Source organism: Lagenorhynchus albirostris, chromosome 19 (assembly GCF_949774975.1).
Source record: "Lagenorhynchus albirostris chromosome 19, mLagAlb1.1, whole genome shotgun sequence".
Classification (NCBI taxonomy): Eukaryota; Metazoa; Chordata; class Mammalia; order Artiodactyla; family Delphinidae; genus Lagenorhynchus; species Lagenorhynchus albirostris.
This window is the reverse complement of record NC_083113.1, coordinates 5,042,723-5,065,085: the sequence shown is the minus strand read 5'-3', so window position 1 is coordinate 5,065,085 and position 22,363 is coordinate 5,042,723. Positions and strand designations below refer to the sequence as shown.

Here is a 22,363-nt window from a genome sequence, read left to right as displayed (position 1 = left end):
GCCACGTTACCACCAAGGTCCTGAGGAGTGAAGGAGCAAGGTAGAGGGGTCAGAGCCAAGGTCGATGGGACTCGGAAGCAGAAGAAGGAGAGACGCGCCTGCGGGCTTGGAAGATGGGAGGGGCTGAGTCCAGGGACTTGGCAGCCTGCAGAAGGCCGCAGCCCACTCCAGCCTGAGCCCTGAGGAAACGAGGGCCACGCTCCTGGGGAGGGGCAGTTCCCCTTCCTGTGGGGTTGCTGACGTGACAGCCCTGTGACGGGGAGGATCAGCCTCCCAGTGGACACACCCTCGGGTCTCCGTCCTGAGGGCACTGTGGTCTCCTCCATCTGCACCGCCTGGACCACAGGAAGGAGACGCCATGACCCCCAGCCTCACGGCCCTGCTCTGCCTCGGTGAGATGGAGGAGGGGGAGGGGAAGCCCCAGCCAGGGACGGACCCCTCCCAACAGCCAGGCTGCTCTGTCAGGAGACCCCAGGACTCAGGAGGCTCACGGGTAGGAGAGGCGCTGCTCAGGATTCAGGGCGAACCTCTCACAGGGGTCTCTCTTCCAGGGCTGAGTGTGGGCCTGAGGACCCAGGTGCAGGCAGGTGAGTCTGTCCCCAGGTGTCCCAGCTCCCTCCTGCTCATGGGGACAAGGGGCCACCCCCAGGCAATGGGGTGCGGAACAGCAGTTCTGGGCTGAAGGAGGGGGAGTCTGGGAGGTTGGGGGCTGAGAGCTGGGGACCTGGGGGTGAGGATGTCTTGTGACGCAACCTCTGATGTCCTTCCAGGCACCCTCCCCAAACCCACCATCTGGGCTGAGCCCGGCTCTGTGATCCCCTTGGGGAGCCCCGTGACCATCTGGTGTCAGGGGACCCGGGGGGCCCAGATGTTCCGTTTGGATAAAGAGGGAAGCTCACCTCCCTGGTACAGACAGCCCTCACTGGAGCCCGGGGACAAGGGCAAGTTCTCCAACTCATATATGACACAATCTGACGCAGGGAGATATCACTGTTACTATCACAGCCCCACTGGCTGGTCAGAGAGCAGTGGCCCCCTGGAGCTGGTGGTGACAGGTGAGAGGACACTCGGGGGTCCCAGCATCGGGCTCTGCCCTCAGGAAGGGGGTCTGCCCTCAGGGTTGTGTCCCTCTCACAGCCCAGCCCTGGGGGAGGAAAGGGGCGTGTAAGCCCCCATTTCACAAGCTACCTCCTTCTCTCCTAGGGGCCCACAGCAAACCCACCCTCTCAGCCCTGCCGAGCCCTGTGGTGACCTCGGGAGGGAACGTGACCCTCCAGTGTGGCTCATGGCAGGGACTGCACGGGTTCATTCTGACTAAGGAAGGAGAACCCAAGTCCTCCTGGACCCTGGATGCACAGCGAGGCCACCATGGGCAGACCCAGGCCCTGCTCCCCGTGGGTCGCGTGACCCCCAGCCACAGGTGGACGTTCAGATGCCACGGCTTTTACAGGGACACCCCCCAGGTGTGGTCGGCCCCCAGTGACCCCCTGGAGCTCCTGGTCTCAGGTGAGGAGGTCCCACCCTGGCCTCACGCACTTTTTGAGGCACGAGACAGATTATTAGATGCTTTTCTCCCAGGATTGTCCCAGATGAGAGGGTGGGGTGAGGGGGGAGCGGGGCGCACAGGACAGAGACACAGAGTGTAAGCGACAATGAGGCCTGGGGACCAGGATGGGAGAAGGGGCTTCATGGGAGGAACCAGCCCCTACAGCCCAGGGCTGGTCTTCCCCCAGGTGTGTCTGGGAAGCCCTCCCTCCTGACCCCGCAGGGCCCTGTCGTGGCCTCTGGACAGAGCCTGACCCTCCAGTGTCGCTCTGACGTCGGCTATGACAGATTCGCTCTGTCCCAGGAGGGGAGACAGGCCCTCCCCCAGAGCCCTGGCCGGCAGCCCCAGGCTGGGCTCTCTCAGGCCGGCTTCCCCCTGGGCCCGGTGACCATCACCCACGCGGGCCGGTACAGATGCTACGGTGGACACAACCTCTCCTCCGAGTGGTCGGCCCCCAGTGACCCCCTGGACATCCTGGTGGCAGGTGAGGAGCCAGCGGGTCAGTCAGGGACCCAGACTCTGCACAGGCCCTGCCGGGGGAGCCCCAGCTGGTGATGCTGGGACCAGGCGTGAGGGGTCCCCAGGGAGGGAGGGAGGGAGACAGACAGAGACGGGGGTGGGCAGGGAGAGGGAGAGACTCGGAGAAAACAGAGACAGACAGAGATGAGGGGCCTCAGGGAGGCCCTGCTGAGTCGCAGTTCGGAACCAGGGGGCGGGCAGCCCCTCACCCCCCTTCCTCTCTCTAGGGTGGTTCCCTGACACGCCCTCCCTCTCGGTGCAGCCCGGCCCCGTGGTGGCCTCAGGAGAGAACGTGACCCTGCTGTGTCAGTCAGGGAGCACAAGGGAAACTTTCCTTCTGTCCAAGGAGGGGGCAGCCCAGCCCCCACTGCGTCTTAGATCAAAGTACCGAGGTGGGCATTTCCAGGCCGAATTCTCCATGAGTCCCGTGACCTCAGCCCACAATGGGACCTACAGGTGCTACAGCTCACTCAGCAGTAACCCCTACCTGCTGTCACACGCCAGTGCCCCCCTGGAGCTCGCGGTCTCAGGTGAGGGGCCCTGACCCTGTCCTCTCTGACTCAGTCAGCTCAGGGCTCTGTCCCGAGCACTCTGGGCTGGGGTTGAGTGAGGGGACTGTGAGGGAGGGTCACCCAGAGGGGGGTCTGCCCCTCAGAGGCCCTCCCATCCCCTCCCACACCTTCTCACCTCACCTGGAATCCGGAACCTGACGACTGTAGAGGAGACCACAGGGCAGGTGTAAGGGAAAGGTTTCATGAGGTGGGGACTCCAGGGTCAGCCCCACTCGCTTCCTGTCCTCATTCCCAGGACCTTCTGGGGGCCGCAGCCCCCCACCGACAGGCCCCAGTTCAACAACTAGGAAGTCACTGAGGCCTCTCTGCAGAGGGAGCACAGGCCACCCCAAGGCAGTTTCAGAGTCTCTGGGAGGATCTAATGCCCTCAGATCCTCAAGGACAGGCTGGGGGTCAAGCGATGCCAGGAGGACCCCAGGGCTCCAGGGGCTCTGAGGCTGGTGGATGAAGGGTGGGGGTCATGGAGAGGGAATGACCCCTCGGGGCCCATCCTGGGGGAGGAGCAGTGGGCTGAGGTGGGGAGAAGCAGCCCCCAACCCTAACCTCCTGTCCTGACCCCCAGGAGGCTCTGAAGTTGGGGCCCTTCCCCCCACGGAGCCAGGCCCGCAGACGGGTGAGTGAGGGTCTGTGGGACATGGTGTTGGGTCCAGGGGGGCAGGGCTCAGTTATGGCCTTAGTTCACACACCTCTGGAGACGCTGACTTGGACCCCCTTCCCCTGCCTGGGCCTCAGTTTCTCCAAGTGTAAAGGCAGAGAATCGTGGCCCGGAGCTTAGATTTCCTTCAGTTCTGACTTCTGGCTCTGACCCCCCAGGAGAGGAGGCCTCACAGGGAGGCCCCTGAGGATGTGACTGTATGGGGGCCTGTCCCCAGTGCCGCAGTGGTGGTGGCATTGTACGGGGAGGGGGAGGGAAAGACGAAGAGTCCACCGCACACAGCCGGCCCCTCCCCCAGTCCCTGCTGTGATGGGGGAGGGGAGGGTAACAAGGAAGGAACCTCGGCTCCAGATGAGACCCTCGGACAGGCCCCCCTGCAGATGAGAAGCCCCCAGAGCACAAAGCTGGTGTCCACCTTGGGCGGGGCACGGCAGGAGGACAGCTCGGGGAGCCCACAGCCCTGGGTTCCAATCCCAGCTCTGCCACCTCCAGACTGGGTCACCTGGGGTTGGTGAATTCCCTCTCTGTGCCTCAGTTTCCTCATCTGTAAAATGGGTGGGGTGGGTTAGAGGAGATGAATGCACAGACCCCAGCACGAGCCTGCACACAGTAGGTGCTCAATTAAATGGCATCTTGGGCTCATGCATGACGTCACTGGTGCCCCAGGTCTCAAATGGTACCTGAACGTCCTGATCGGGGTCTCGGTGGCCTTCGTCCTGCTGCCCCTCGTCCTCCTCGTCCGACACCGGGGTCAGAGCAGACGCAGGAAGTCGGGTGAGTAGGGAACAGGGTGACCCAGACCCCTGGAGGTGGTGGGCTTAGGGCACCAGCCGAAGGGAAACCTAAGAGACGGGCAAGGTCAGCTTAGAAAAAGATTGTCCAGAGTCTGAAACTCAAAAATCTAGAAAGAAAACACGTACTGTCAGCTGACATGTATAATTTAAGGTATTTTCCTCCTTTTCAATCTCATGAAGTGTTGAAACATGTACGCAAGTATGAGTTCAGGTCTCCTTCTTTCCTCCTGAATCCCATGTGAGGGGCGGGGGTCATAAGAGTCCCAGGGCCTCTGTCATCTGCCCCAGCCCAGGGCGAGGCTGATTTCCACCCTCCCGCAGGGGCTGCAGACCCAGAGCCCAAGGACACAGGCCTGCAGAGCAGGTAACTCCCGCCCCGAAGACCCCCAGGCCCGCCCCGCCCGCAGCTCCCCCTCATTCTCCCCCTAACACGCCCGCCTCCCCCCCAGCTCCTGCCCAGCCGCCGCCGCCCAGGACCAGGCCCTCTGTGAGCAGAAGAGGACGGGGTGGGGGACACAGGGTTCTGGAGGCAGTGGGGGAGGGGAAGGCTGGGAAGGGGTGGGCTCAGGGGGTGCGGACTGAAACCCCACACTTCCCCTCACCCCTGGTCTCAGTGGCCCCTTCTGGATGCACTGTGGGGGCTCCAGCCCTGAGGGATCTCAGGGGATCCCACCAAGCGATACACACCCTGTTCCGCCCCAGCAGATGCTGCCGTGAAGGACACACAGCCTGAGGACGGGGTGCAGCTGGACCATCCGGTGAGACCCCTGCTCCTGTCCAGGCCACCAGAGACCTTCTTGTTGCCAAACTCAGTCCAATGGACACGTCTCTGTCCTCACATCCCAGCTCCAGCAGCGTCCCACACTGACCTCCCCTTCCGGGCTTCCTGGGTCGTCCTGCTGTGACTCCACCCCTCCTGCTTCCTTGTGACCTCATGGCCCCTCCTTCGGGGTCCCCTTTCCTGGCTCCCCGTCCTCTGTCTGACCTTCTGGCGTTGCAGAGAAGCCCCACGTCTCAAGAGGATTTGTGAATAAGTGAATCACCCGAAAGTCCCCAGGCCCCCCTTCCTTCATTCACCCAAAAGTGGTGCACAAGGAGAGCGCATCCCCCCGGCTCCCTGTAGGTGCTGCAGGTGCAGCAGGGAGCTCACCTGGTGGGTGAGAGAGACTATATGTAAAGAAGCAGGTAGCGTCCTAGAATGCAAGGTCCCGATAAGGAAAGTAAAGCAAGAGAAGGTGACAGAGTGCATGGCCGGGGGGGCAGCAAGTGCAAAGGTCCTGAGGCAGGGACGTGCTTTTGCAGGAAGATGGCCGTGCGGCTGGAGCCAAATGTGCAAGGGAGATAACGTGTTAATACTGAAATCAGAACCGTAGAAAGAATCCAGAGGCTCCAAGGTGTTAGGAGGTCTCCGGAGTTTCCATCAGGAAAGTGACCTGACCTAAGGTTTTAAAGCATCACTCCGCCAACACAGTGGAAAGCTGACGGAAGGAGATCACAGTGGATCCAGGAAGTCCCCTTTCTGTCCTACTCTCTCCCTCCAGCAGAACAGGCAGGATGCAGACCCCCAAGAGGGGACGTACGCCCAGGTGAACCACTCAAGATCAAGACTAAGGCGGGGGGTGGCCACCTCTCCTTCCTCCCTGTCGGGGAGATTGCTGGACACGAAGGACAGACAAGCGGAAGAGGACGAGCAGAGGGACGGTCAGGTGGGTCCCATCCTGTCCGGGCCCCCAGCCTTCCCCCACCCCAACCACACACCCTCCCTCCCTCTCCCCCACCGCAGGCCGCCGCATCTGAAGCCCCCCAGGATGTGACCTATGCCCAGCTGAACCACTCGACCTTCAGACGGGAGACTGCAACCCCTGACCCCCAGTCAGGGGAGCCCCCAGAAGAGCCCAGCGTGTATGCTGCTCTCGCCGTCCGCTAGCCCAGGAAGGACCCAGACCCCACGCTCCAGGGAGGAAGACTGCACGGACCCTGGAAAGCACAGGAGCTGCCTGCCCGCAGTGGACACCGCCTAACAACCATCAGACAGCCTGGACTCCCAACACAACCTGGGACCCTTTGGCAGTCACCTGATTCTACCCTCTAAGATAACTAATATCCTTATATTTGGGAAATAATGCAACAGACTTCTCAAAAATCAATGTGTGAACTGAAAACCAAAATCAAAACAAAACAAAAAAAACAAAACAGAAGTGGGAAAATGTTTTCAACGAATAATAATGTAAATAATACACATCAAACCTATGAATTGAGAAAATTAAGAATCATGAATGAATATATTAGAAAAGGCTTTAAAAAAATCGATGACCTAACATATCACACCAAGAGTTTAGGATTAAAATAGCAAATTATTTCAAATGAAGGTAGAAGGTGGGAATAATAATGACAACGGTAGCTAATAATGAAGACAATCAAAAAGTGGAGAAAATCAATTAAGGCAAAAAATAAACTCATTCTTGAAAACATTCATGAATCCTAGCTACCACAGCCGAAGGAAAAAGAGAGAAGGCACACACTTCTAATAGCATGAAAGGGATTGCAGACAGCACTACAAATCCTACAGATGTTACAAAGATAGTAACAGAACATTATGAGAAATTTGACGCCAACATACAGAAAATGTAGATGGAATGGAAATCTTCACGTGTACAATTTACTAAATGGACAAAATAAGTGGAAAATCTATCACCTTATACTTTGACTCTAATCAAAACTTACCCACGACTGAACTATATAGAATCTAACAAAGTCAAAATGAAAGAAATAGTAGAATGCTGGTTCCCGGGGTTGGAGCGAGGGGGAAATGGGAAGATATTGGTCAAAGGGCACAAGCTTCCAGTTATAAGATGAATAAGTTCTGGGGATCTAATATACAGCATGGTGGTTACAGCTAATCACACTGTATCCCATTCTTGAGTGGTTTTTTTTTTTCCTTCGGTACGCGGGCCTCTCACTGTTGTGGCCTCTCCCGTTGCAGAGCACAGGCTCCGGACGCGCAGGCTCAGCGGCCATGGCTCACGGGTCCAGCCGCTCCGTGGCATGTGGGATCTTCTCGGACCGGGGCACGAACCCGTGTCCCCTGCATCGGCAGGCAGACTCTCAACTACTGCGCCACCAGGGAAGCCCCTCTTGAGTGTTTTGAAGAGAGCAGATCTCAAATGTTCTCACCAAAAAAAGAAATGGCGACTGTGTGATGGGATGCGGACAAATGCTCTGACGGTCATCATTGTCCGACGTATAAGTGTGCAGTTCAGGCGGCTTCACTGGTGATTTCTTCCGAGCACTTATGTACTCGTGAAAGACACATGCACATGCACACACCCCCCCCAAAATTGCACAAACATTTCCCGAGAACAGAAAAAGAAGAAACATACCTCAACACATCAGATCAGGACCAAAACCTGACAAGGGAATTATACATGGGGAAGTCACACGAAGATCTCTCACATGAGCTTAGATGGAAATCCCTAAATAAAGTGTACACAAATAAGATTTAGTGATATATAAAAAGGACATTACTTCATGACCATACTGTGGGGTGTTTTATTTTGAAGGCTAGAGTAGCTTGAAATCTATCACATAATGCAATACCTTAACAGAACAAATAAAAAATAATCACCTTAACAGATGCAGACAAAGCCTTTGATAAAATATACCAACAATTCCTGGTGAAAATAAAAACGCATCAGAAATAGAAGGGAATTCCCTTTCATTGATGAGGGCATGCTTAACAACACTAGACGTCATTTGTACAGGTGAGAACCTGAGGTCCTTTCGTCTGCGACTGGCAATGATCCAAGTATGTTCCGTATGACCACTTGTATTCACCAGGGCCCTGGAGGCACCAAGCAAGTAAGTGAAACAAAACAAGGCGAGAAGCTCTGAAGTGGATAAGAATAATATTGTATTACTAAGAGACTGCACAGCTGTGTTCGCAGAAAATCCAAAATAATGTAAAGATCTTCTACTCTAATTAAAAAGTTTTCCTGCATCGCTGCATACAAGGTCAATATATAGAATTCAACCGCCTTCGAGACTTCCGGTTCTGGAGGGAGATGAAGTAAATGAATGTCTCCCTGTTCCCTGACTTTATACCAGTGACCTGACTGTATACTGCTGAATTCCAAGAGCCGTAAGATAATATATTTGGGCTGTTTTTCTTTTTTGAATTTTTTTTTTATACAGCAGGTTCTTATTAGTTATCCATTTAATACATATTAGTGTATATATGTCAATCCCAATCTCCCAATTCATCACACCACCACCACCACCACCACCCGCCACTTTCCCCCCTTGGTGTCCATAGGTTTGTTCTCTACATCTGTGTCTTAATTTCTGCCCTGCAAACCGGTTCATCTGTACCATTTTTCTAAGTTCCACATAGATGTGTTAATATACGATATTTGTTTTTCTCTTTCTGACTTACTTCACTCTGTATGACAGTCTCTGGATCCATCCACATCTCTACAAATGACCCAATTTCGTTCCTTTTTATGGCTGAGTAATATTCCATTGTATATATGTGCCACATCTTCTTTATCCATTCGTCTGTCGATGGACATTTAGGTTGCTTCCATGACCTGTCTATTGTAAATAGTGCTGCAATGAACATTGGGGTGCATGTGTCTTTTTGAATTATGGTTTTCTCTGGGTATATGCCCAGTAGTGGGATTGCTGGGTCATATGGTAATTCTATTTTTAGTTTTTTAAGGAACCTCCATACTTTTCTCCATAGTGGCTGTATCAATTTACATTCCCACCAACAGTCCAAGAACGTTCCCTTTTCTCCACACCCTCTCCAGCATTTGTTGTTTGTTGATTTTCTGATGATGCCCATTCTAATTGGTGGGAGGTGATGCAACTCACTTTGGTTTTGATTTGCATTTCTCTAATAATTAGTGATGTTGAGCAGCTTTTCATGTGCTTCTTGGCCATGTGTATGTCTTCTTTGGAAAAATGTCTATTTAGGTCTTCTGCCTATTTTTGGATTGGGTTTTTTTTTCATATTGAGCTGCATCAGCTGTTTATATATTTTGGAGATAATCCTTTGTCTGTGGATTCGTTTGCAAATATTTTCTCCCATTCTGAGGGTTGTCTTTTCATCATTTTTGTAGTTTCCTTTGCTGTGCAAAAGCTTTGAAGTTTCATTAGGTCCCATTTGTTTATTTTTGTTTTTATTTCCATTACTCTAGGAGGTGGATCAAAAAAGATCTTGCTGTGGTTTATGTCAAAGAGTATTCTTCCTATGTTTTCCTCTGAGAGTTTTATAGTGTCCGGTCTTACATTTAGGTCTCTAATACATTTTGAGTTTATTTTTGTGTATGGTGTTAGGGAGTGTTCTAATTTCATTCTTTTACATGTAGCTGTCCAATTTTCCCAGCACCACTAATTGAAGAGACTGTCTTTTCTCCATTGTATATCCTGGCCTCCTTTGTCATAGATTAGTTGACCATAGGTGTGTGGGTTTATCTCTGGGCTTTCTATCCTGTTCCATTGACCTATATTTCTGTTATTCTGCCAGTGCCATACTGTCTTGATTACTGTAGCTTTGTAGTATAGTCTGAAGTCAGGGAGTCTGATTCCTCCAGCTCCATTTTTTACCCTCAAGACTGCTTTGGCTATCTGGGGTCCTTTGTGGTTCCATAAAAATTTTAAGTTTTGTTCCAGTTCTGTAAAAATAGCCATTGGTAATTTGATAGAGATTGCACTGAATCTGTAGATTGCTTTGGGTAGTATAGTCATTTTCACAATATTGATTCTTCCAATCCAAGAACATGGTATATCTCTCCATCTGTTGGTATCATCTTTAATTTCTTTCATCAGTGTCTTATAGTTTTCTGCATACAGGTCTTTTGTCTCCCTAGGTAGGTTTATTCCTAGGTATTTTATTCTTTTTGTTGCAATGGTAAACGGGAGTGTTTCCTTAATTTCTCTTTCAGCTTTTTCATCATTAGTTTATAGGAATGCAAGAGATTTCTGTGCATTAATTTTGTATCCTGCAACTTTACCAAATTCGTGGATTAGCTCTAAGTGGTTTCCTGGTGGCATCTTTAGGATTCTCTATGTATGTATTCTCTCATGTCATCTGCAAACAGTGACAGTTTTACTTCTTCTTTTCCAATTTGTATTCCTTTTATTTCTTTTTTTCTCTGATTGCCGTGGCTAGGCCTTCCAAAACTATGTTGAATAAAAGCGGCAAGAGTGGACAACCTTGTCTCGTTCCTGATCTTAGAGGAAATACTTTGTTTTTCACCATTGAGAATGATGTTTGCTGTGGGTTTGTCATATATGGCCTATATTATGTTGAGGTAGGTTCCCTCTATGCCCACTTTCTGGAGAGTTTTTATCATAAATGGGTGATGAATTTTGTCAAAAGCTTTTTCTGAATTTATTGAGATTATCATATGGTTTTTATTCTTCAATTTGTTAATATGGTGTATCACATTGATTTGCATATATTGAAGAATCCTTGCATCCCTGGGATAAACCCCACTTGATCATGGTGTATGATCCTTTTAATGTGTTGTTGGATTCTGTTTGCTAGTATTTTGTTGAGGATTTTTGCATCTATATTCATCAGTGAAATTGGTCTGTAATTTTCTTTTTTTGTAATATCTTTGTCTGGTTTTTGTATCAGGGTGATGATGGCCTCATACAATGAGTTTGGGGGTGTTCCTTCCTCTGCAATTTTTTGGAAGAGTTTGAGAAGGATGGGTGTTAGCTCTTCTGTAAATGTTTGATAGAATTCACCTGTGAAGCCATCTGGTCCTGGACTTTTGTTTGTTGGAAAATTTTCATCAGAGTTTCAATTTCATTACTTGTCATTGGTCTGTTCATATTTTCTATTTCTTCCTGGTTCACTCTTGGAAGGTTATACCTTTCTAAGAATTTGTCCATTTCTTCCAGGTTGTTCATTTTATTCACATAGAGTTGCTTGTAGTAGTCTCTTAGGATGCATTGTATTTCTGCAGTGTCTTTTGTAACTTCTCCTTTTTATTTCTAATTTTACTGATCTGAGTCCTCTTCCTCTTTTTCTTGATGAGTCTGGCTACTGGTTTATCAATTTTGTTTATCTTCTCAAAGAACCAGCTTTTAGTTTTATTGATCTTTGCTATTATTTTCTTTGTTTCTATTTCCTTTATTTCTGCTCTGATCATTATGATTTCTTTCCTTCTGCTAACTTTGGGCTTTGTTTTTTCTTCTTTCTCTAGTTCCTTTAGGTGTAAGGTTAGATTGTTTATTTGAGATGTTTCTTGTTTCTTGAGGTAGGCTTGTATTGCTATAAACTTCCTTCTTAGAACTGCTTTTGCTGCATCCCATAGGTTTCGGGTCATCATGTTTTCGTTGTCATTTGTCTCTAGGTATTTTTTTTGATTTCCTCTTTTATTTCTTCCATGATCTCTTGGTTATTTAGTAACATACTGTTTAGCCTCCATGTGTTTGTGGTTTTTACATTTTTTTCCCCTGTAACTGATTTCTAATCTCATAGCGTTGTGGTCAGAAAACATGCTTCATACAATTTCAATTTTTTTTAATTTACTGAGGCTTGATTTGTGACCTAAGATGTGATCTACCCTGGATAGTGTTCCGTGCACACTTGAAAAGAAAGTGTAATCTGCTGTTTTGGGGTGGAATGTCCTATAAATATCAATTAAATCTCTCTGGTCTATTGTGTCATCTAAAGCTTGTGTTTCCTTATTAATTTTCTGTTTGGATGATCTGTCCATTGGTGTAAGTGAGGTGTTAAAGTCCCCCACTATTATTGTGTTACTGTCAATTTCCTCTTTTATAGCTGATAGTTGCCTTATGTATTGAGGTGCTCCTATGTTGGGTGCATATATATTTATAATTGTTATATCTTCTTCTTGGATTGATCCCTTGATCATTATGTCCTTCCTTTTCTCTTGTAACATTCTTTATTTTAAACTCTATTTTATCTGATATGAGTATTGCTACTCCAGCTTTCTTTTGATTTCTAATTTTCATGGAATATCTTTTTCCATCCCCTCACTTTCAGTCTGTATGTGTCCCTAGGTCTGAATTGGGTCTCTTGTAGACAGCCTATATATGGGTCTTGTTTTTGTATCCATTCAGCAAGCCTGTGTCTTTTGGTTGGAGCATTTAATCCATTCATCTTTAAGGTAATTATCGATACGTATGTTCCTATTCCCATTTTCTTAATTGTTTTGGGTTTGTTTTTGTAGGTCCTGTTCTTCTGTAGTGTTTCTCACTTAGAGAAGTTCCTGTAGCATTTGTTGTAGAGCTGGTTTTGTGGTGCTGAATTCTCTTAGCGTTTGCTTGTCTGTAAAGGTTTTGATTTCTCCGTCGAATCTGAATGAGATCCTTGCTGGGTAGAGTAATCTTGGTTGTAGGTTCTTCCCTTTCATCATTTTAAATATGTCATGCCACTCCCTTCTGGCTTGTAGAGTTTCTGCTGAAAAATCAGCTGTTAACCTTATGGGAATTCCCTTGTATGTTGTTTTTCCCTTGTTGCTTTCAATATTTTTTCGTCATCTTTAATTTTTGTCAATTTGATTACTACGAGTCTTGGCGTTTTTTCTCCTTGGGTTTATCCTACCTGGGACTCTCTGTGCTTCCTGGACGTGGGTGGCTATTTCCTTTCCTATGTTAGGGAAGTTTTCAACTACAATCTCTTCAAATATTTTCTCAGATCCTTTCTCTCTCTCTCTTCCTTTTTTGGGACCCTTACAATGCAAATGTTACTGCGTTTAATGCTGTCCCAAAGGTCTCTTAGGCTGTCTTCATTTCTTTTCATTCTTTTTTCTTTATTCTCTTCCACAGCAGTGAATTCCACCATTCTGTCTTCCAGGTCACTTATCCGTTCTTCTGCCTCAGTTATTCTGCTATTGATTCCTCCTAGTGTAATTTTCATTTCAGTTATTGTATTGTTCATCTCTGTTTGTTTGTTCTTTAATTCTTCTAGGTCTTTGTTAAACCTTTCTTGCATCTTCTCGACCTTTGCCTCCACTCTTTTTCTGAGGTCCTGGATCATCTTCACTATCATTATTCTGAATTCTTTTTCTGGAAGGTTGCCTATCTACACATCATTTAGTTGTTTTTCTGGGGTTTTATCTTGCTCCTTCACCTGCTACGTAGCCCTCTGCCTTTTCATCTTGTCTATCTTTCTGTGAATGTGGTTTTTGTTCCACAGGCTGCAGGACTGTAGTTCTTCTTGCTTCTGCTGTCTGCCCTCTGGTGGTGGATGAGGCTATCTAAGAGGCTTGTGCAAGTTTCCTAATGGGAGGGACTGGTGGTGGGTAGAGCTGGGTGTTGCTCTGGTGGGCAGAGCTCAGTAAAACTTTCATCTGCTTGTCTGCTGATGGGTGGGGCTGAGTTCCCTCCCTGTTGGTTGTTTGGCCTGCGGAGACCCAACACTGGAGCCTTCCCTGGGCTCTTGGGTGGGGCTAATGGCAGACTCTGGGAGGGCTCACGCCAAGGAGTACTTCCCAGAACTTCTGCTGCCAGTGTCCTTGTCCTCACAGTGAGCCACAGCCACCCCCTTCCTCTGCAGGAGACCCTCCAAGACTAGCAGGTAGGTCTGGTTCAGTCTCCTATGCGGTCACTGCTCCTTCCCCTGGGTCCTGACGTGCACACTACTTTGTGTGTGCCCTCCAAGAGTGGAGTCTCTTTCCCCCAGTCCTGCTGAAGTCCTGCAATCAAATCCCACTAGCCTTCAAAGTCTGATTCTCTAGAAATTCCTCCTCTCGTTGCTGGACCCCCAGGTTGGGAAGCCTGACATGGGGTTCAGAACCTTCACTCCAGTGGGTGGACTTATGTGGTATGAGTGTTCTCCAGTTTGTGAGTCACCCACCCAGCAGTTACGGGATTTGATTTTATTGTGATAGCGCCCCTCCTACCGTCTCATTGCGGCTTCTCCTTTGTCTTTGCACGTGAGGTATCTTTTTTGGTGAGTTCCAGTGTCTTCCTGTCGATGACTGTTCAGCAGTTAGTTGTGATTCCGGTGCTCTTGCAAGAGAGAGTGAGAGCACGTCCTTTTGCTCCGCCATCGTGAACCCCAGATGTCACTTTTAAATACAGGCGTCCTAGCACTTAGTTGCCCTGTCCTCATCTCTGAAAAATGTTCAATTCTTCATTTCTTTGGCCGTTGTTATACGTCACGACCTTTCCTTCTGACACTTACAATAGATATGACGTGGGCCCTCCTCATTCTATTCCCCAGTATCTTGAATTTCCATTTCTGGTCTCTCTAACCTTCATTGTGGAACATTTCCTCGATATTGTATTCAATTCCATAACTGGTCCCTCAGCTGTCTTGTCCTTGATGGGGTGACGTTTTTTAATGTGTTCATCCTACTGGATTGGTCATCTCTACCTTTTCTAGCTCTTAATAACTGCCCTTTCTTCTCTAAAATAATCCATATGGTTGCCTCCCTTTATTTTTCAGATACTTAAACACGCTTAATTTAAATTGACTGTCATATTTCCCTACTGATTCTTTTTTTCATATTTTTATTTCAGCAAAGCCACTAATTGTGTTGTGATACAATCAAGATATTCACATCAAGTATGTTCTACATTTTTTTTTCATCTCTTTATTGGTTTCCTACTGATTCTGTTTCCTTGCCTAGGACACCCCCATTCGACAGCAGACGGCTGTCCATAGCACTGTCATCATTACTAGGGTCACTGTGATGTCCATTCCTGTTAAAGGCTCTGCCCTCACACCCCCGGTCTCTCCTAGAAGGCTTCTCCCGGGGCTGTCCTGGGAGTCAGGCTGACCAGGGGTGACTGCTGCAGCTGCTCTGCCCCGTGCTGCCCACCGTCTCAGACTTAGCATCTGCTCACAGCTGTGGCCTCAGGGATGGCCCAATGGGACCCTCACACTCTCACGAGGGTGGACGCCCAGGGCTGACAATCGTGGACTGAGTCTGTTTCACGCCACACAGGGGAGGTGGCTCAATGCTGACCACGGGCTTGGGGCAGTGAGCAGAGCTATCCCAGTGCCCGTCCAGAAAGGTGGCGAAGTGGGGCCGCAGCTTCAAACTTCACCTGGAGCCCTGACCCCTCCCTGCCTGTGAGGACCTGGGTCCCTCTCTCTGTCCACACAGGTGGGAACCTCCTCCCTATGACCCTCTTGATGATCCCGGTCAGCGGGGGCCACTCAGCCTAGTTCCCTCTTCTTTGGTCTGGTTCCCTCTCCATTTGGGGAACTTTCTTTCTCTTTTTCTGCATGTGTCTGTGGGTACGTGTTTCAGAAATATTCAAAATAGCATTTCTCAGTGTTAGGAGCAGAGGAGGGCTCTTAGGTGGGCACCACAACCACCCACTTTGCCGTGGAGTCTGAGCCCAGGATCCTCTCATGTCCCACCCACTGCTGTTGTCACCTGCTCTGGAAATTAACAACGGTGATCCTGCAATGAACCTGACACCACTGAGCTCACAGCCACTCTGAGGAGTGGGGCTCGCGACAACATGCAGAGGAGCAAACTCAGGCTCAGAAAGGGCACTACCCTCACGGTTACAAGAGCAGTGGGGACAGAGTTAAATAGAGATGTTTTCCTTCAAAGGGAGACCTCTACCTCAAATCAAGGTCCCCTCAGCTTCCAGGCAGGACGACAGGACGGGGAGGAGAGCCCTGTCCAAGGATCAAGGGCCACCGCGCAGGCAGGAACGACTCAGGGGCTTGTTCCCAGGAAGGTGGGGTGGACGCTGTTGCAAGAAAAAGGGAGAAGTCCCTGAAGGGGGCTGAGACAGAAAGCAAACCCACACTCTGGGGCCAGGGGAGCAGGCATGTTTTCCTCCTTATTGCCCCGAACTTCTCCTCTGTGCTCATTGCCACACTGACCTCCACGGAGCTGTAGGCAGATGTTAAACGTGTGTCTCTGCTGATCTGAGCTCTGCGGTGCAGCAGGTTCCTGCAACCTCCTTGAAGCATCGCCAGGGCCTGGGTGACCCCTGTCCATGGAGAGGACCCCACAGGGACCTGCTGATGGACCGGCTGAGGACGAAGGAGACCCAACGGGGAGGCTCTGAGAGGGAAAGACGTGCGCGGGTCACCCTCACCTGGAAAGGGCATCTCAGGAAGACACCGGGTCTGTCATGGGAATGAGAGCCAGGCTCCTGGGGAGGGGCAGTTCCCCTTCCTGTGGGGCTGCTGACGTGACAGCCCCGTGACGGGGAGGACCAGCCTCCCAGTGGACACACCCTCGGGTCTCCGTCCTGAGGGCACCGTGGTCTCCTCCATCTGCACCGCCTGGACCACAGGGACGAGACGCCATGACCCCCAGCCTCACGGCCCTGCTCTGCCTCGGTGAGATGGAGGAGGGGGAGGGGAAGCCCCAGCCAGGGGGAGGGGAAGCCCCAGGAAGGGGAGGGGAAGCCCCAGCCCCTCCCCACAGCCAGGCTGCTCTGTCAGGAGACCCCAGGACTCAGGAGGCTCACGGGTAGGAGAGGCGCTGCTCAGGATTCAGGGCGAACCTCTCACAGGGGTCTCTCTTCCAGGGCTGAGTGTGGGCCTGAGGACCCAGGTGCAGGCAGGTGAGTCTGTCCCCAGGTGTCCCACCTCCCTACTGATCATGGGGACAAGGGACCACCCCAGAAAATAGGGTGGGGAGCAGCGGCTCTGGGCTGAAGGAGGGGGAGTCTGGGAGGTTGGGGGCTGAGAGCTGGGAACCTGGGGTGAGGATGTCTTGTGACCCAGCCTCTGATGTCCTTCCAGGCACCCTCCCCAAACCCACCATCTGGGCTGAGCCAGGCTCTGTGATCCCCTGGGGGAGCCCCGTGACCATCTGGTGTCAGGGGACCCGGGGGGCCCAGATGTTCCGTTTGGATAAAGAGGGAAGCTCACCTCCCTGGGACAGACGGCCCTCACTGGCGCCCGGGAACAAGGGCAATTTCTCCATCTCATATATGACACAGGACTATGCAGGGATATATCACTGTTACTATCGCAGCCCCACTGGCTGGTCAGAGAGCAGTGGCCCCCTGGAGCTGGTGGTGACAGGTGAGAGGACACTCGGGGGTCCCAGCCTCAGGCTCTGCCCTCAGGAAGGGGGTCTGCTCTCAGGCGTGTGTCCCTCTCACAGCCCAGCCCTGGTGGAGGAAAGGGGCGTGTGAGCACCATTTCACAAGCTACCTCCTTCTCTCCTAGGGGCCCACAGCAAACCCACCCTCTCAGCCCTGCCGAGCCCTGTGGTGACCTTGGGAGGGAACGTGACCCTCCAGTGTGGCTCATGGCAGGGACTGCACGGGTTCATTCTGACTAAGGAAGGAGAACCCAAGTCCTCCTGGACCCTGGATGCACAGCGAGGCCGCCATGGGCAGACCCAGGCCCTGCTCCCCGTGGGTCGCGTGACCCCCAGCCACAGGTGGACGTTCAGATGCCACGGCTTTTACAGGGACACCCCCCAGGTGTGGTCGGCCCCCAGTGACCCCCTGGAGCTCCTGTTCCCAGGTGAGGAGGTCCCACCCTGGCCTCACGCACTTTTTGAGGCACGAGACAGATTATTAGATGCTTTTCTCCCAGGATTGTCCCAGATGAGAGGGTGGGGTGAGGGGGGAGCGGGGCGCACAGGACAGAGACACAGAGTGTGAGTGACAATGAGGCCTGGGGACCAGGATGGGAGAAGGGGCTTCATGGGAGGAACCAGCCCCTACAGCCCAGGGCTGGTCTTCCCCCAGGTGTGTCTGGGAAGCCCTCCCTCCTGACCCCGCAGGGCCCTGTCGTGGCCTCTGGACAGAGCCTGACCCTCCAGTGTCGCTCTGACGTCGGCTATGACAGATTCGCTCTGTCCCAGAAGGGGAGACAGGCCCTCCCCCAGCGCCCTGGCCGGCAGCCCCAGGCTGGGCTCTCTCAGGCCGGCTTCCCCCTGGGCCCGGTGACCATCACCCACGCGGGCCGGTACAGATGCTACGGTGGACACAACCTCTCCTCCGAGTGGTCGGCCCCCAGTGACCCCCTGGACATCCTGGTGGCAGGTGAGGAGCCAGCGGGTCAGTCAGGGACCCAGACTCTGCACAGGCCCTGCCGGGGGAGCCCCAGCTGGTGATGCTGGGGCCAGGCGTGAGGGGTCCCCAGGGAGGGAGACAGACAGAGACGGGGGTGGGCAGGGAGAGGGAGAGACTCGGAGAAAACAGAGACAGACAGAGATGAGGGGCCTCAGGGAGGCCCAGCTGAGTCGCAGTTCGGAACCAGGGGGCGGGCAGCCCCTCACCCCCCTTCCTCTCTCTAGGGTCGTTCCCTGACACGCCCTCCCTCTCGGTGCAGCCCGGCCCCGTGGTGGCCTCAGGAGAGAACGTGACCCTGCTGTGTCAGTCAGGGAGCAGAAAGGAAACTTTCCTTCTGTCCAAGGAGGGGGCAGCCCAGCCCCCACTGCGTCTTAGATCAAAGTACCGAGGTGGGCATTTCCAGGCCGAATTCTCCATGAGTCCCGTGACCTCAGCCCACAATGGGACCTACAGGTGCTACAGCTCACTCAGCAGTAACCCCTACCTGCTGTCACACGCCAGTGCCCCCCTGGAGCTCGCGGTCTCAGGTGAGGGGCCCTGACCCTGTCCTGTCTGACTCAGTCAGCTCAGGGCTCTGTCCCCAGAAATGTCTGAGGCAGTAATGAATGAGGGGACACACTGGGCCTCCAGAGAGGAGGACATTCAATGGCCCCTGACTCCAAAGTCTCATCACTGGATCCTGGGTCCTCAGCTGTTGAATCAGTGGGAACTCCCAGAAGTAGGAGAATAAGATTATAGGGTCCAATCTCAGACTGAACACAGAACACACAGCACTCAATTATTTCTGTCTTAAGAGACCACTTTTCTCACTGATCCTGAGCACCGGGGGCACAGCCAACTCTGTTCCAAAGTGATTCAAAAGCAGGTTCTGAATTCAAAGAACACATGGAGGCTGAGAGAACCCAATGAGGAGAGCAGAGGGAACCTGGCATATTAGAGGAAGGGTTCATTAAGGAACTGTGTAGAAGCTGTAATATGAGAATTGGAGGCAGTGACGACACAGAACCCAGGAGAAGGGCTCGTGTCTCCCCAACTCCTCACTCACACCCTCACTTTACGATTCTCATGAGCAGCTGACACCATCCACCCGCCACAAATCAAGTCAGACGCCAGCAGTGATTAGTAAAAGAAATCCTCAGTTATGGGGCTGGGCTCCGAGGGTCATGTCCTGTCAAGGAGAGGCAGGTTCACTGGGTGGACATCCTGGAGTCTAGGGTGACTGGGATCTGCTCTGACCGTGTGATCTCTCGTCCAGAATCCCTACCCTCACACCGCCAAGACTACACAGTGGAGAACCTCATCCGGATGGGCATGGCCGGCTCCGTCCTGCTGGGCCTCGGGATTCTGCTCTTTCAGGCTCAACACGGCCACGGAGGAGCCCAAGAAGCAGCCAGGAGCTGAACACGAGAGGGGACCGTGCACCGTGCGAGTGGTGGAGCCCTGTCACGACCTTATGTGCCCAGGAGGTTCTGGAAGAGAATCTGCAGCACGTGTTGTGTGAACTGTCTGACCAGGGAGGGAGAGACATGGTGTGGGTGCAGGAGAAGGCCCGGGAGTCCCTGTGGAGGACTGGGCCTCGGATAACCATGGTGCCTTCCCTCCCCACCAGCGATGACTCTCCCTGACTGCCCCGTCCCCTCTCACCCCTGTGACGTGAGGCACATCCTACAGGGCAGGTTTGGGTCCTTACCTTTATACATATTCATGTTCTGTTTCACTTACCATGAAACACATGTTGCTTTAGTTTTAATTTCCACATTCGCTAATGTGTGTCATTGACCCTTATTCGTTCATCCCATAACACAGACTCTGTTTTAATAACTGAATAAGTGGGTGAAAACAGTCTCCAGTTTGGAACAGGTAAATCTAAAACTATTCCCTAAAACTTTTCCTGGACCCATCAATCTATTCTCTCCTCATGAGACAACACCTAGTACAGTTTCTCCAGAAACACGAGGTGTTTGAATGAGCACAATGGTGTTTGAAGTGACAGCCAGTGGGTGTGCTGCTAAGATGGCTCTAGAAATGTATCACTTTTTCAAAAGCCCTAACTGCGGCAATCGTCTGTTTCTTTGGTGTAAATACTCTCTTTTGGCCAACTGCACAGTGCCAGTGGGAATGCACTGTATGCAGAGCTGGAATGTTCGAGTATAAACCAGCTGCAGCACACTCACTGAGGATCTCAGTGTACACACAGGTCGTCTTCTATTTTAAAATTTAGGGTTTCCCTGGTGGCGCAGTGGTTAAGAATCCGCCTGCCAATGCAGGGGACGCGGGTTTGAGCCCTGGTCCGGGAAGATCCCACATGCCGCGGAGCAACTATGCCCGTGCGCCACAACTACTGAGCCGGCGCTCTAGAGCCTGCAAGCCACAAGTACTGAGCCCACGTGCCACAACTACTGAAGCCCGCGTGCCACGAGCCCGTGCTCCACAACAAGAGAAGCCACCGCAAACAAAGAGTAGCCCCCGGGCGCAGCAACAAGGACCCAACACAGCCAAAAACAAATAATTAATGAATTAATTAATTTAAAAAAGAAAGTTTAAAATCTATGGTAATTTCCACCTCAATGTCATGCCACAGTGATAGTGAAAGCATGATGCCAAAATTATATTACATCCACATTAAAGGTAAATAGAAAACAACGGCAATGTTAATTGTGGGAAAAAATAGAGTGCCTAGAATCCCAATATGTAACTGGTGAGAGTTCAAAGTGTTAACAGTCAATGAGGAAAGTAGATAACAATTATCCATTAAAAGGAAGAGACACACGTCTCTAGCCCCTAACTGTGTACCCTAGAGGAAAGTGTGTGCGTATGCATATGATATGTTTGTAACAGAGAAGAACAAACCTGACTCCATATTGGACCTATTCCTTTAGCTCCAACCCTGTGCTCTGTTGCCTGTGCTCAGTCATGCACCTTTGCAAAAGAACGTTGCCTATAGCTTGAAATATACAGAATAGCCCATTCTCAAGACTCTGACCTTTAAAGGTATAACACTTCATACATACAGAGATAAAAAGTTGCAGAACAGAGAGTAACCTTTTCTTGTTGGAGGTTTAAAGGAACATGATGACCAGAGCTACATGGACAGCTGCAAGAACAAAGGATTCCAGCATCAAAAAGTGTGCAACAACCAGCCACACGTCCTCCGCTTTGTGTGTGTGTGTGTGTGTGTGTGTGTGTAAATGCACAGGTGGGTGTTTAATCTGTATTATCTCTGTTCTCCCTGGAATTTTCTTCCCCATGGGGCAAGGGCTACTTTACATTTAATAAACACTGTCTGACCCCCCCACACACAAAAAAACCCCATCTAACTCGGGTAAGAAGGTTCTTTGGGGCATCAGTCCACCACCTTCTAGGTCTGCTGGCTTTCTGAATAAAGTCACTATTCGTTGCCCCAACATCTCATCTCTCTGCCCCATGGCGAGCAGTATGAGCTTGGACTCAGCACATTCATGAGGATGTTGGCAGAGGTGTCACTCATTTTAGACAAAAACCACAGACATCAATGGCACAATTAATATTTGTGGTTTAAAAGAAGACATACAGATGGCACATGAAAAGATAACCAACACCGCTAACTAGTAGAGAAATGCAAATCAAAACTACCATGAGGTACCACCTCACACCGGTCGGAATGGCCACCATTAAAAAGTCTACAAACAATAGATGCTGAAGAGGGTGTGGAGAAAAGGGGACCCTCCTGCACTGTTGGTGGGAATGCAAATTGGTGCAGCCACTATGGAGAACAGTATGGAGGTTCCTCAAAAAACTAAAAATAAAGTTGCCAGATGATCCAGCAATGCCACTCCTGGGCATATATCCAGACAAGCTGTAATTCGAAAAGATACGTGTACACCTATATTCACAGCATCACTATTTACAATAGTCAAGACATGGAAACAACCTAAACGTCCACTGACAGATGAATGGATAAAGAAGATGTTGTGTGTGTGTGTATACATATATACACACACGCGCACGCGCACACACACGCACGCGCGCACACACACACACACACACACACAATGGAATACTACTCAGACATAAAAAAAATGGAAAAGGGTGGGAAAGGGAGGATGGGAGGGAGGGGATATGGGGACGTGTGTATGCATATGGCTGATTCGTTTTGTTGTGCAACAGAAACTAACACAGTAATTAGTGAAGCAATTATATTCCCATAAAGATCTATTTAAAAAATTGAGGGCTTCCCTGGTGGCGCAGTGGTTGAGAATCTGCCTGCTAATGCAGGGGACACGGGTTCGAGCCCTGGTCTGGG

General features: G+C 50.9%; 1 pseudogene; it reads left to right on the top strand.

The window, feature by feature from the left end:
* Window positions 1-286: 286 nt before the first annotated feature.
* LOC132510202 (leukocyte immunoglobulin-like receptor subfamily B member 3) lies at window positions 287-19,752 on the top strand (annotated as a pseudogene).
* Window positions 19,753-22,363: the final 2,611 nt, after the last annotated feature.